This window comes from Protopterus annectens, chromosome 4.part1, assembly GCF_019279795.1.
Source record: "Protopterus annectens isolate FY-2018-M chromosome 4.part1, PAN1.0, whole genome shotgun sequence".
Classification (NCBI taxonomy): Eukaryota; Metazoa; Chordata; order Ceratodontiformes; family Protopteridae; genus Protopterus; species Protopterus annectens.
Genome location: NC_056734.1, coordinates 384,149,152 through 384,161,392, shown reverse-complemented (window position 1 = coordinate 384,161,392; position 12,241 = coordinate 384,149,152). Strand labels below are relative to the sequence as shown.

General features: G+C 44.2%; 1 protein-coding gene across 2 annotated transcripts in view; it reads right to left on the bottom strand.

Annotated features, from left to right (window-relative positions):
• Window positions 1-12,241, bottom strand: part of TMEM183A (transmembrane protein 183A) — a 562,721-nt gene that overhangs the window by 387,207 nt on the left and 163,273 nt on the right. The gene's annotated exons all lie outside the window — the stretch shown is intronic.

The window sequence follows — 12,241 nt, the reverse complement described above, 5'->3', positions numbered from 1 at the left end:
CTGGCAATCGGACATCTGAAACATATTGCGACAGATAAATTCTGAATTGGGTATGTGCAGATGTCACAGATGTAGCTGGCATCAGTTTATGGCTCTTACATGCAATGTCGCACGTACCCCTGCTTTCAAGACTTTGGTATACTGGCTGGATATCCAGTGCTACAGGCAGCAACTCCCTAAGATGAAAAATATTGCAACATGAGAACAGAAGGACATCAGAATTACTTACCAAGCTTTTTTAAACTATTGCATCAAAATATACTTCAAAATCTTACCCAGCTAAGACAAAATGCTCCTAGACTTAAGTGTACACACATGCACTCTACAATAACATTTCTAATAAGCAAAAGTCATTCAAGTATAAACAGTATACTTACCATAGTCTCCCACTAAGCTACAAAGCAACTTAGATGGCACTACCAAAATCTTCCCAAATCCAGCAACCAAGCGCCATTAGAAAATTAGCGAAATGGTTATTAGATATTTCCAAGCTTATACAGGATGAGCAAAGGACACTGATTTACCCTTCAATAAAACAATTTACATTCACATGGTGGTTAAACACCAGTATAATCTGTTATCCAAGCAAACTTCAACAGCAGCCTCTATGACTTTACATGGAAGCCTATTCTACAGTTCAAAATTTCATATGCCATGCTTAGAAGAGTGTACAGCACTACAACTTTCATCACAATAAATCAATCCAGATCGAAAGGATGTCTAATAAAATTACTATTCAAATAACCCAAATAACTCTTGCATTAGAACCAGTAATTCAATTACTTCCCACCCATCAAGCTCCAATCATGTAGAAGAACTAGTCCTGACTATGGGCCAGGTGACTTGTTCAATTAGAGGATCAGCTTGGCAGGGATCATGGGCATATTCCTTTTTTTTTGGGGGGGGGGTGCAATGCCAGCAGCAGGCTGTGACAGCAATCCAGATGAAGGAAGCATGCATGTGGTTTAGCAAACTGCCAACAGATGGAAGCCTTCAATGAGCAAGTGCAAAGGAGCATGCATATGCAAAAACACAGGAGATGAGGGCCCTCGGGATAATGCAAGTTGCACATCCCTCTCCAAGAGACATTTCAGGCTAATAAGTAAAATATGTCCTCATCAGAATGCCAGCAAGGGTACAAGAAACCCTCATGGCTGACTAAATGACAGCCACTCCCCACCAACTGAACAGCTCTCAGCCTTGTGGCTCTGGATGCGATTCCCACCACTAGGGAACAAATGGTCTAGAGTATGACTGGTTGATGCTTAAGAGTCAACAGGCACAAAAAGCATAAGGAGGGGGAGACAACCCCCTTTCATCCAGGTTTACCTTAGCACATACCACAGGGCTATAATACTGCAAGAACCAATTGCCTTCTAGCACAATTACGCAATGGAGGAATCCCAAGGAGAAAACTCACTAGTGATAGGAGGACAGCCACTCAGAAAATGTGCCCTCATACTTCACAATTTAATTCAATATACAAATATACGATTGGCTTCTTTTCTACATATTTAGGAAACATACCTCAACTAAGTCTTAACACTAGAGCATCAAAAACATCCATAGGGTTTTCACAGCTTGTGGCCAGCAGGAAAGTACAGTTTTGTACCTACCATAAATGTAGATGTCCGATAGGTATGCATCTGCAGTCATAACATATGGGTTGTCCTGCCTCAGGCAGCCCTCGGTCGGCCCGATTCCAAAGTCTGGGTCTGGCCTCGGCTGATGTCGCACTTCACCCGACGTCATAGTTCCTGGGGTATAAAGGCATCAGCCGACGCCATTTTCCTCAGTGCTTCTTGCCCCAGATGCCGGGTGCCCTCTAAGAAGGCTAAATTTGGATATTTGCTGTAAATTCCAAACAGTAGCAAACAAAATATATATATATATATATATATATATATATATATATATATATATATATATATATATATATATATATACACACATATATACATACAAACAAATACACCATAATAGATTCCCCCAGCTAGCTGAAAGAGGGGTAAGCACCCTAGGAATACCACAGAGGGGAAGGAGGGTGGATAATCCTGACTGCAGATGCATACCTATCGGACATCTACATTTATGGTAGGTACAAAACTGTACTATGTCCTTCAAGGATGCATCTGCAGTCATAACATATGGGTAGAATACCATAGCCAAACTGGCGGAGGAGGCACTAAGATAAAGATGGTGTAGTTAAGATCCCTTGTAAAACTGCAGTTGCAAAGCCTGCTCGGGATCTGGAGTATAAAGGAAGATTGTAATGCTTGGCAAATGTATGCATGGAGCTCCAAGTAGCAGCTTCTAAAATGTCTTTGGTAGCCACTCCTCGTAGAAAAGCTGTAGTGGTGGCTGTAGCCCTTGTGGAGTGAGGCCTGATATTTTCAGGAGTTGTCTTTCCATGAAAAAAGTAACAGAATCGAATGCAATTTCCTATCCATTTTGAAATTGTCTGTTTGGAAATTGCTTTTCCTTGCACTCTTGTTGCATATGCTACCAGAAGCTGGTCAGTTTTTCTGCTGGTCTTAGTTCTGTCCAGGTAGTAGCGCAGTTGTCTATGTACATCTAAGGTGTGTAGTAGCTTTTCCCCCCTGTTCTGTGGGTTAGGGAAGAACATAGGTAAATGAATAGCTTGGTTCAAGGATACCCTGGATACCACCTTTGGCATGAAAGTAGGATTGGTTCTCAGAGACACTCTATCCTGGTGAAAGATAAGGAAAGGCTGTACTGCCATTAATGCCTGTAACTCTGATACCCTTCTTGCTGAAGTGATTGCTAGAAGGAAGGCAGTTTTCCAAGATAAGAACTGTAAGTCTGCTGATGCAGCTGGTTCAAAAGAGGGAAGTGTTAATTTTTCCAGCACAAAATTGAGATCCCATGCAGGCAGAGGTGGTTTCCTTGGAGGTTTTACATTTTTCATCCCTCTTAGAAATTGTTTGAGGAGGGGTTGGGAGAAGATAGGAGGATCCATGTTGTACTCTGCTGAAATTGCTGAAGCATGAATCTTAATGGAAGAATAGGACAGGCCATTGTGGAACAGTTCTGCTAAGTATTCTAGGATGTGTGCTAGGTTTGCAAGCGTGACATCTGTTCCCTTTGATGCACTCCAAATGAGGAATCTCTTCCATTTGGCTGAGTATGTTTTCCTTGTGGAGGGTCTGAGAGCCTCCAGGATAATGTCCTTGACTCTCTGAGATAAAGCAGGCTGGTTTTGTTTTATGCAATTTTCCAGGCAGTTAGCTGCAGCGTTTTCAAGTTTGGATGCAGGGTCTTGTAGTTGTTCTGTGTTAGAAGTAAAGGCCATAGAGGTAGAGGCCATGGGTTCGTCCGAGACATGCTTCTCAGTAGCGGATACCAATGTTGCCTTGGCCAGTCTGGAGCTATCAGAATTACCTTTGGCTGTTCCTCCCTGATCTTCAGTAGAACTTTGTACATCAATGGGAAAGGTAGGAAGGCATAAACTGTCAGGGCCTTCCAGCTGAAAGATAGGGAGTCCACCCTCCAGGCTTGTGGGTGGTATTCTCTTGAGCAGAATTTCTTCAGTTGGTGGTTGAGTGGGGAGGCGAACAGGTCTATTTCTGGCATTCACCATTTCTTTGTTATGGTTTTGAAGATTTCTGGATGTAGCATCCATTCGTGAGCATCCGTGGTAGTTCTGCTTAATTTGTCTGCTAGTGAATTCTCTTTTCCTGGTACGAATCTGGCCTGCAGTTGAATGTTGAGATTCAGGCCTAGGTTCCACAGCTCCATTGCCATCCGGCATAAAGGGTAGGAGTGCGTGCCTCACTGTTTGTTGATGTACCACATGACTGTGGTATTGTCCGTCCTTATCAGCAGGTGTCCTTGCTGAAGGAAAGATTTGAATGCCTCTATTGCATGCTTCACTGCCAGCATCTCCTTTAGATTTATGTGTAGATTCAGCTGGTCTTGGGACCATAGGCCTTGGATACACTTGTCTTCCATGTGTGCGCCCCAGCCTAGGTCTGAAGTGTCCGTGGTGATGGTCTGCCTTGGTTGTGGTTTGTGGAAAGGCAACCCTCTGTTGGTCTGGCAGGCCTGAGCCCACCACAGGAATTCCTTTTTCAGGCATGGAATGATTGGTATCATGGTTTCTAGACTGTGTCTGTGTTGAGACCATACATTTCTTAGGTACCACTGTAATTGCCTCATATGCAGTCTGGCATGTGGTATCAAGATTATGCAGGATGCCATGTAACCCAGGGCCTGCAGGACTTTCCTTGCAGTAAGCTGAGTTTGTCTCGTCAATGCTGTGAAGTAGACTGGAAGTTGTTTTTGTTTTTCTTCTGTGAGAAAAGCCATCTGAGTTATTGTGTCCAATTCTGCCCCCAAAAATGTTATCCTTTGAGATGGCACTAGTCTTGACTTCTGTATGTTGACTGTATCCCAAAGCTTGTAGCAGTTGTATGACATAGGCCAAATCCTTTATTATTTTTGTCTTGTTGTCCGCTTGTATTAGGCAGTCGTCCAAGTATGGGTAGATTTGAATTCCCTGAAGCCTGCAATGTGCAATTACTGATGCCAGGCATTTCGTGAATACTCTGGGCGCAGTAGATAAGCCAAAGGGCAATGCTGAGAATTGATAATGCTCTGATCCTGCAAGAAATCTGAGGTGTCTTCTGCAATCTGGTCGTATAGGGACGTGCAGGTATGCCTCCTTGAGATCTAGAGTCACCAGCCAAGACTCCTTGCCTAACATGGGAAGAATTTGCTGTAGGGTCAGCATTTTGAATTTTGGTACAATGAGATATGTGTTCAGTGTGGACAAGTCGAGAATAGGCCTCCATTGAGTTTCTTTTCTTGGACAAGGAATAGTCTGGAGTAAAATCCTTGGCCTTGTTCCATAGATGGTACCTTTTCTATTGCTCTCATCCTTAGTAAGTTGATGACCTGTTTTAGAGCCTCTGACTTCTGGCTTGGTGGAAGGTTTGGCATTCCTCTCTTTTTTGGTAAAGTGTGGAAGTGAAACCTGTAGCCTTTGTCTATTGTTTGCAAAGTCCATTTGTCTCATGTAATGCAATACCAGTTTTTTGAAAATAAAGCTAACTTTCCGCCCAAGGGTGCTTCCAGTTGTTCCCTGGTAGGCGGAATCAGAGCCAAGTCATTGTGTCTGTCCTGTGGAAGTGGTTGCAGTCGCAGCTGTGGAGGCACTCCTCTGGTTGTCAGGTTGCCACCGACGGCCCCTGTAGGCACCCCTTGATTGACCTCTGCCTCTTGGGCGTCTATTTCTGCGCCTCTGTGCTCTGGTGGTGTCTGGAAAGGACCAATTCTTTGAAGGCCAATTTCTGCTGAACCTCGGAGGTTGGACCTGCAGAAAATCCTTGACTGTTTGCACAGATTTTGCCTTTTCTTCCACTTTCTTTAGTACCTCCTGTGCAGGGGAGCCAAATAAACTTTGTTTCTCCATAGGGGCATCTAGGAGTTTAGATTTAACATGGTCTGGCAAGGATTGCTCTTTTAGCCAGGCATGCCTTCGAATCACTGCTCCAGACATAGCTGATCTAAATGAAGCCTCCAGTGCATCATAGCCACATTTTAAAAATGATTACTGACCTGCTGAGAATTGTGTACCAACTCCTGAAGGGACTTACGGTCTAAAGGTTCAGGAGAGGAAAGCTTTTTATTTAGCTGATCTAACAAAAATTCCTGGTACTGTATCATGTGAAATTGACAGTTTAAAGCCCTGGCAGAAAGAGTAGCAGATGTATAAACTTTTTTACCCCATCTCTCTAATGCTCTTGATTCTCTTTCAGAGGGTAGGGGGTTTTTGGCAGAGGCAGCTGCAACACCCTTGGGACCCTGAGAAATGGTTTCTGGGTCTGCAGCGTGGGCCTTGTACAAGTGGAAATGAGAATCCGGGACCCTGTAATATCTGTCAGGTTTGGAAGGGGCCGGGGAAGAGAATCAGGGGCTGAACAGGCATCATTGTATGCATCATCAACAACTGATAGTACAGGTGGTATGGCTAGAGGCCTATGCTGTGGTAAGTGTAAAAAGGTCCTTAGCCTTTTCCTAGAATCAGAAAAATCCTGACCCTGCCATTGGAAATGTTCCCTCATTGAATGTAGAGTTTCCCCAAATGAAAATTCTTCTGGGGGGGGAGGCAGAAGGAATGGAGTCTTCTGCATCTGAATCCTCATAGGGTGAGTATGGGCCTTCCTGATGGTCTGATACATCTGATCCATCCGAGGAATAGTCAGAGGAGAGAGGTTCAGGGGGTTCAGTCCTAGGCCTTTTTTCAGGAGGGGGTTGTGAGGCCCTGTCTGGGTGAGGTTGGGATCCCCTGATCAAAGAAATAAGGTCCTCAGCGAGGCTGAGAATTTGAAAGCTTGAGGAAGGTCTGTAAGGTGGAGCTTTTGTAGGTAAGGCCTTGGAAAGTTTAGCTGCTTTAGCCCTGGAGAAGGCCTTAATGGACATAGAAGCAGGGGGTCTAGCTGCCCCAAGTGCAGGAGTAGAAATGTCCAACGGAATGGTGTCGGACAATTCTAGTGTGCCTGCTTCTTCAGTAGGAATTTCTGTAGCCGACTCCGCCGGGGCCTCTGAGGCCTCGGTCGTCGGAGGCATGCTTGCGGCCGAAGGAAAAACCGAGGACTCTGTTTCAGCCGAAACCGAGACACTCGCGGTAGGCCTAACCGTGGTTTCAGCCGAAACTGCGGGCGTCGGTCCTTTTCCTTGCGTTTTTTAGCTAAATGAGTAGTCGGAGTCTCCGACGGCATTTTATATGCAAAAGTGGGACCAAAAAAACTCTTCTGCGAACTCCGACCGACGTCTAAGTGTCCGTCGGTTGAAGGAGGCACAGGCTAAACAAGCTGATACGTCATGGTCTGGGCCTAAGCAAGGAAGGCAGTAAGAGTGGAAATCCTTATGAGGTATTTGTTTCCCACAAGTTAAACAATTATTTACTTTTTCTGACATCGGCTGAGGCAAGAAAGAGTCCCCAACGGGGTACTTAGCTTTTAGAAGTCTTCGGTAGCTGAAATCTCTGGATCTGACCGACCGGCACTTGCGAACAGCTTCTGCTTCGGGCACCGCGCGGCAAGAAAGACTGAGGAAAATGGCGTCGGCTGATGCCTTTATACCCCAGGAGCTATGACGTCGGGTGAAGTGCGACATCAGCCGAGGCCAGACCCAGACTTTGGAATCGGGCCGACCGAGGGCTGCCTGAGGCAGGACAACCCATATGTTATGACTGCAGATGCATCCTTGGACATCCTAGCAAAATGACCGAGTACAACACTTCCAACCTCATACTTTCGTCAGACAAAAAAAGGCCACCACCCACTGCAAGGAAAAGCATATATAAATCCTCTTTTCAAACTTCTCATGCAAGCCCTTCCCCCAAGAACCACCCTCATTAGTCAATTAAAGCATAACCAGTAATACCAGTGGCAGATTCTACTGAAAGTACCCATTATCATGTTTAAGGAACGAACTCCAACCAATTATAAACATGGACCTCAACAAAAGCCTTCTACCGTCTAAACTCCCGTATAAAGTACGGTCAGTTTGTTGAACAAAACTTGCCAATTAATTTTACAGGCTCTCAGTGACATGCATCAAGCTAATAACAGGTTAACAGTTAAATGCAATGATATTCTTACTTATGAAGATCAATTTAACACTATAAAGCATCATTATGAACTGCCTGCAAGAATGTTTAAACTCTCACATACAGGCAACCTGCTTTACTCCTTTTAGTACGGGGGAGTGTGGGTTCACATTAAGAAAAACAAAACAGCGTCTCAAAATCATGCACAAAACCACTGAAAAAACAGTCCTTTTCCAGAGTCAAGTAGAGAGCCAACACAGCTTAACATGTCCCTCCTTTCCATAAAATTCTTAATGTAATATTTAAGGTTAGATACTGTGAAAGTCTATCCAGTAATAAACTAACATCAACAGAAGGATATCCTATAATACAGAAGGGGGAAACTCAGCTGGGGTAAATCAACTTCAGACCTTCCAAATTAAAATCCACTCCTGACCCCCTACAGATTTTACTCACCCTGTAGAGGTCTAGTCCGCAAACACTGAAAACATCCCTCACACCCACACACAACAGTAAAGGCAAAGCTCACTAGGCTACTACAGTCTAGATAAAAACACATTCCTTAATAAACAAGGACTGAAATCTCACCAAAATACTCTAAAGACTACTTGGTACTCTTGCTAAGGAACTGTATAAGCTCTCTCCAAATATAATTCAGTAGCTAATAAGACCATTCCAGTACCTTATCTTTTATGTAAGCACCCCCCCCCCCAAGTCCAATTCATCTCCTTCCAGGACTGTGATCACAATCTCTTCTCATCTTACCTTCCAACTGCACCATCCTGGAGGTACAGTTTGTAACTTCATAACTTATTTCAATATCTTACTATTTTTTGTCCCAGTAACAAAATATGGCATCTACTTACCTAATCAGTTTCCTCAACCTCAGAGCTAATCAACTTTTTTTTTTTTTTTAATCTACACATACGGTTTCCACTGACCTACTGTTATCTGATCATAAACTAATCTCACTGAAAATCCACATCCCGCCCCCACCCCAAACAAAAAAGACCACAGTGAAGAACTTCTCTAAATCAAACTTCACATTAAAGACTGGTGTGGTATCCTTCAAGGCCCCTGAACCAGTGGAAACCACAACCCAAGCTGCGGAAGCCCTTACAAATGCCTTCTATGAACACCTCCAGGACTGCATGGATCAGGCAATCCCAAATAAAACCAAGACTCTTTCCACAAAGGGCAAACGTCCAGTCTGGTGGACCCCAGCCATTAACAAACTTTACAATAAGAGGAGAAAGCTATTACATGATAGAACAAAATCCATAAAAGGGAAGTCACCCTTGATCATTAGTAAAAAAATAAGAGCACTCATAAAATCAACTAAGGCCAATTTTGAGAGAAAAATTGCCATGGATTCAAAGGACAATTATAAGGCCTTTTTCAGCTATGTTAGGAACCTGGGTGGAAACTCCCAGATATGCTCAGAATTAGTCCAAAATGATACAAAAATCACTGAACCCACAGACATTGCCAACATACTGGCAGACAGGTTCAGTGCAAACTTCACCCCCCTCTCCCCACCTAAAGGAGAGATAACTATCCCAGCGGAGTGTAGCCTCCCAGACATCTCAAATGCGCAGGTGAAAGCTGCTCTATCTAAAGCTAAAAACACAGCATCAATGGGACCGGATGGTGTCCCCGGCTGTGTGCTACACGAGCTAAATGAGGAATTAAACCCACACATAAGGCAGCTGTTTAATCTCAGCCTTACCACAGGATACATGCCCAAGGAGTGGCGTACGGCAACTGTGGTCCCACTCCACAAAGGCGGTGCCTCTACGGACCCTGGTAATTACCGCCCCATAAGTCTAGTCTGCAAAGCTATGGAGAGGATCATAATGGAGCTCATAAACAAAGATATAGGGGACTTGCAGACATTGGACCTGACCCAGTTTGGCTTCATCAAGGGCAGATCATGCCTTTTGAACTTGGTCGACTTCTTCGAAACAGTCACCAAGGCCATTGATGAGGGAAAGGCAGTCCATACAGCCTACCTTGACCTTGCAAAGGCTTTCGACACAATACCCCACTCGGGTATTGTAGAAAAACTTACCAGCTTAAATGTAAACCCATATGTCACAAGATGAGTTGCAAACTGGCTTAAGGACAGAACCCACAGGTTTAGAGTTGCTGGCGCTATGTCAGACTCCAAGCCGGTCACAAGTGGTGTCCCACAGGGCTTGGTCCTTGGCCCCCTATTGTTCGGCATCTACTTCTCAGAAGTACAGGCCAACATGGGAGGACTTTGGCTGATAAAGTTTGCAGACGACTGCAAACTGGGCGCCATAGTGGAAAGTGCATCGGACACAGATATCCTTCAGAAGGGACTCACGGAAACAGATAGCTGGTGCCAGAGCCATGGCCTGAAGTTAACCAAAAAATGTATAGTCATACCCTTCGGGAAAAACAAGGTAACCCCAAGCTACCATATAGGTGGCAATCCACTAAGCACAGAAGAGGTTATCAGGGACCTGGGGACCCAGGTTGACAGTGGCCTTTCTTTTGACACTCACGTTGCTAAAGTGGTTAGAAAGACCTTCTACATTGCCCACCTGATCATGAAGGGATTCACATCCAGATCTAGTGAGGTCATTGTTCCCCTGTACTCTTCACTTATCAGACCAATGATCGAGTACAATGCCCCATTCGGGATGGATCTCACCCGACATCTGCAGCAATTGGAGAGACCCCAAAAGTTCCTCACCAAAAGGATAAAGGGACTCCAAAATCTGTCATATGCTGCCAGATTGAAGAAACTCCAGCTCTATTCAGTCGCATACCGTCTGCTCAGAGGTGACATGTGCCTGACATACAAGGCCATGTCCAACCGGAATTAATGGACATGCTCCACCTCAAAAATCCAAATCCACCAAAACCACTAGAGCAAGCGACTTGAACCTTAGCACGGATATAAATAGGACGTGCTGGAGGGATAGATTTATCACTCAGAGACTCCCTATGCTGTGGAATAAAATCCCGGTCCATGTGAGGCAGAGCACCTCGCTGGCTCTGTTCAAGAGAAATCTTGACCTGTGGATGGGAGATCGTAGGTTTACCCCGGGAATCATCTCTGTGTCACTGCTGGACAGAGGCACAACAAACTAATGGGCACAGTATTTTTTCATATAAGGGGTGGCGTACGCCACAAAACTTTGGGTTAGGCTTATAAATGCCTTAGGGCAGATAGCCTAGTATAAACCTATGAACCTATGTTACTAAAAAAAGAAGTACTTACCATAACGTTCCATGTTTGTAGTCCATCTCACCTACATTCTTGCTGGATGGGTTCGGAGCAGATATTCGACTCCGACTCGGCTGATACTAAAGCTCAAGAGCTTTTACTGGCTCAAGGCTAGCCCCTATCCTATGGTGCCTCACGGCAAATCCCCAGATCTAGTTTGCAAGAAAGCAATAAATACCTATCAGGTAAGGCCAGTATAAGAGCTGCATAAATGCAGATAAAGAATTTAGAAATTATAATCTATGCCAGGTGAACAACCAAAGAGAACCATGTCAGGCAGTACCAGTATAGTCTACCAGATCCCCCAGAAAACAGGAAGGGGGTTTAAGGGAGGGACGCAAGAATGTAGGTAAGATGGACTACAAACATGGAAAGTTATGCTAAGTACATAACTTCTTTATGTTATGGAGTCCTATCTCGCCATAATTCTTGCTGGATAGGACAGCGTCCTTAGCACCTATATCCCGGGTGGCTCAAGCGAAAAGATTCTTCAGCACAGTAGACCCAAAGGAAGACCTGTCCCGGGAGGCCAAATCCAATTTGTAATGAGTGACAAAAGTATGTGGTCTTGCCCAAGTAGCTGCTGCACAAATGGTATCAATTGGGAGCCTAGATCTAAAGGCACATGAAGTAGCTACAGCTCTAGCAGAGTGACCTTTAACTTTGACAGGTAATTGTTTGCCAGCTTGTTGATAAGCAAATGATATGCACTCCAAAAGTCATTTTGGAAGAGTAATCTTAGAAACAGGCAAGCCTTTTTTTATCAGAAAGGAAACAAAAAGCTGATCTGATTTTCTGAATTCTTTAGTCCTGTGTAGATAAAACCTGAGTATTCTGTGAACATCTAGCTGGTGTAGTCTATACCCTGATTTAGTAGAGTGGTTTGGAAAAAACACAGGTAGCTCAATAGTAGTATTGAGATTGTGCTCTGAGCAAACTTTGGGAAGAAAGGAAGGGTTTGTCCTGAGAGAGAGACTATCCTTGTGAAAAATAATGTAAGGAGGTCGAATAGTTAGAGCTTGCAGTTTTGAGACTCTCTTGGCAGATGTTATGGCTACTTAGAATAATGTTTTCCATGACAATTTTAGGTCTGACGAAGAGGATGGCTCAAAGGGTGCAGACATCAAAGATGAGAGGACCAAGTTCAAGTCCCAGGGTTCTAATGGTGGTTTGATTGGAGGCCTGAGAAGAACTTTTAAGAAAGTTTTACACAAGGAATGCTGTATGATTGGATTTCCCATGAAGCCAAAGTGGAAACTGGAAATGGCAGCTAACTGAACTCTAACTGTAGCGGCTGCCGCTCCTTCATGAAAAATTGATGTTAGGAAGGATAAAATAGATTCTATTGGAGCTGTATATGGATCTAATCCCCGGTTCATAGCCCAAAAAGATAACCTTTTCCATTT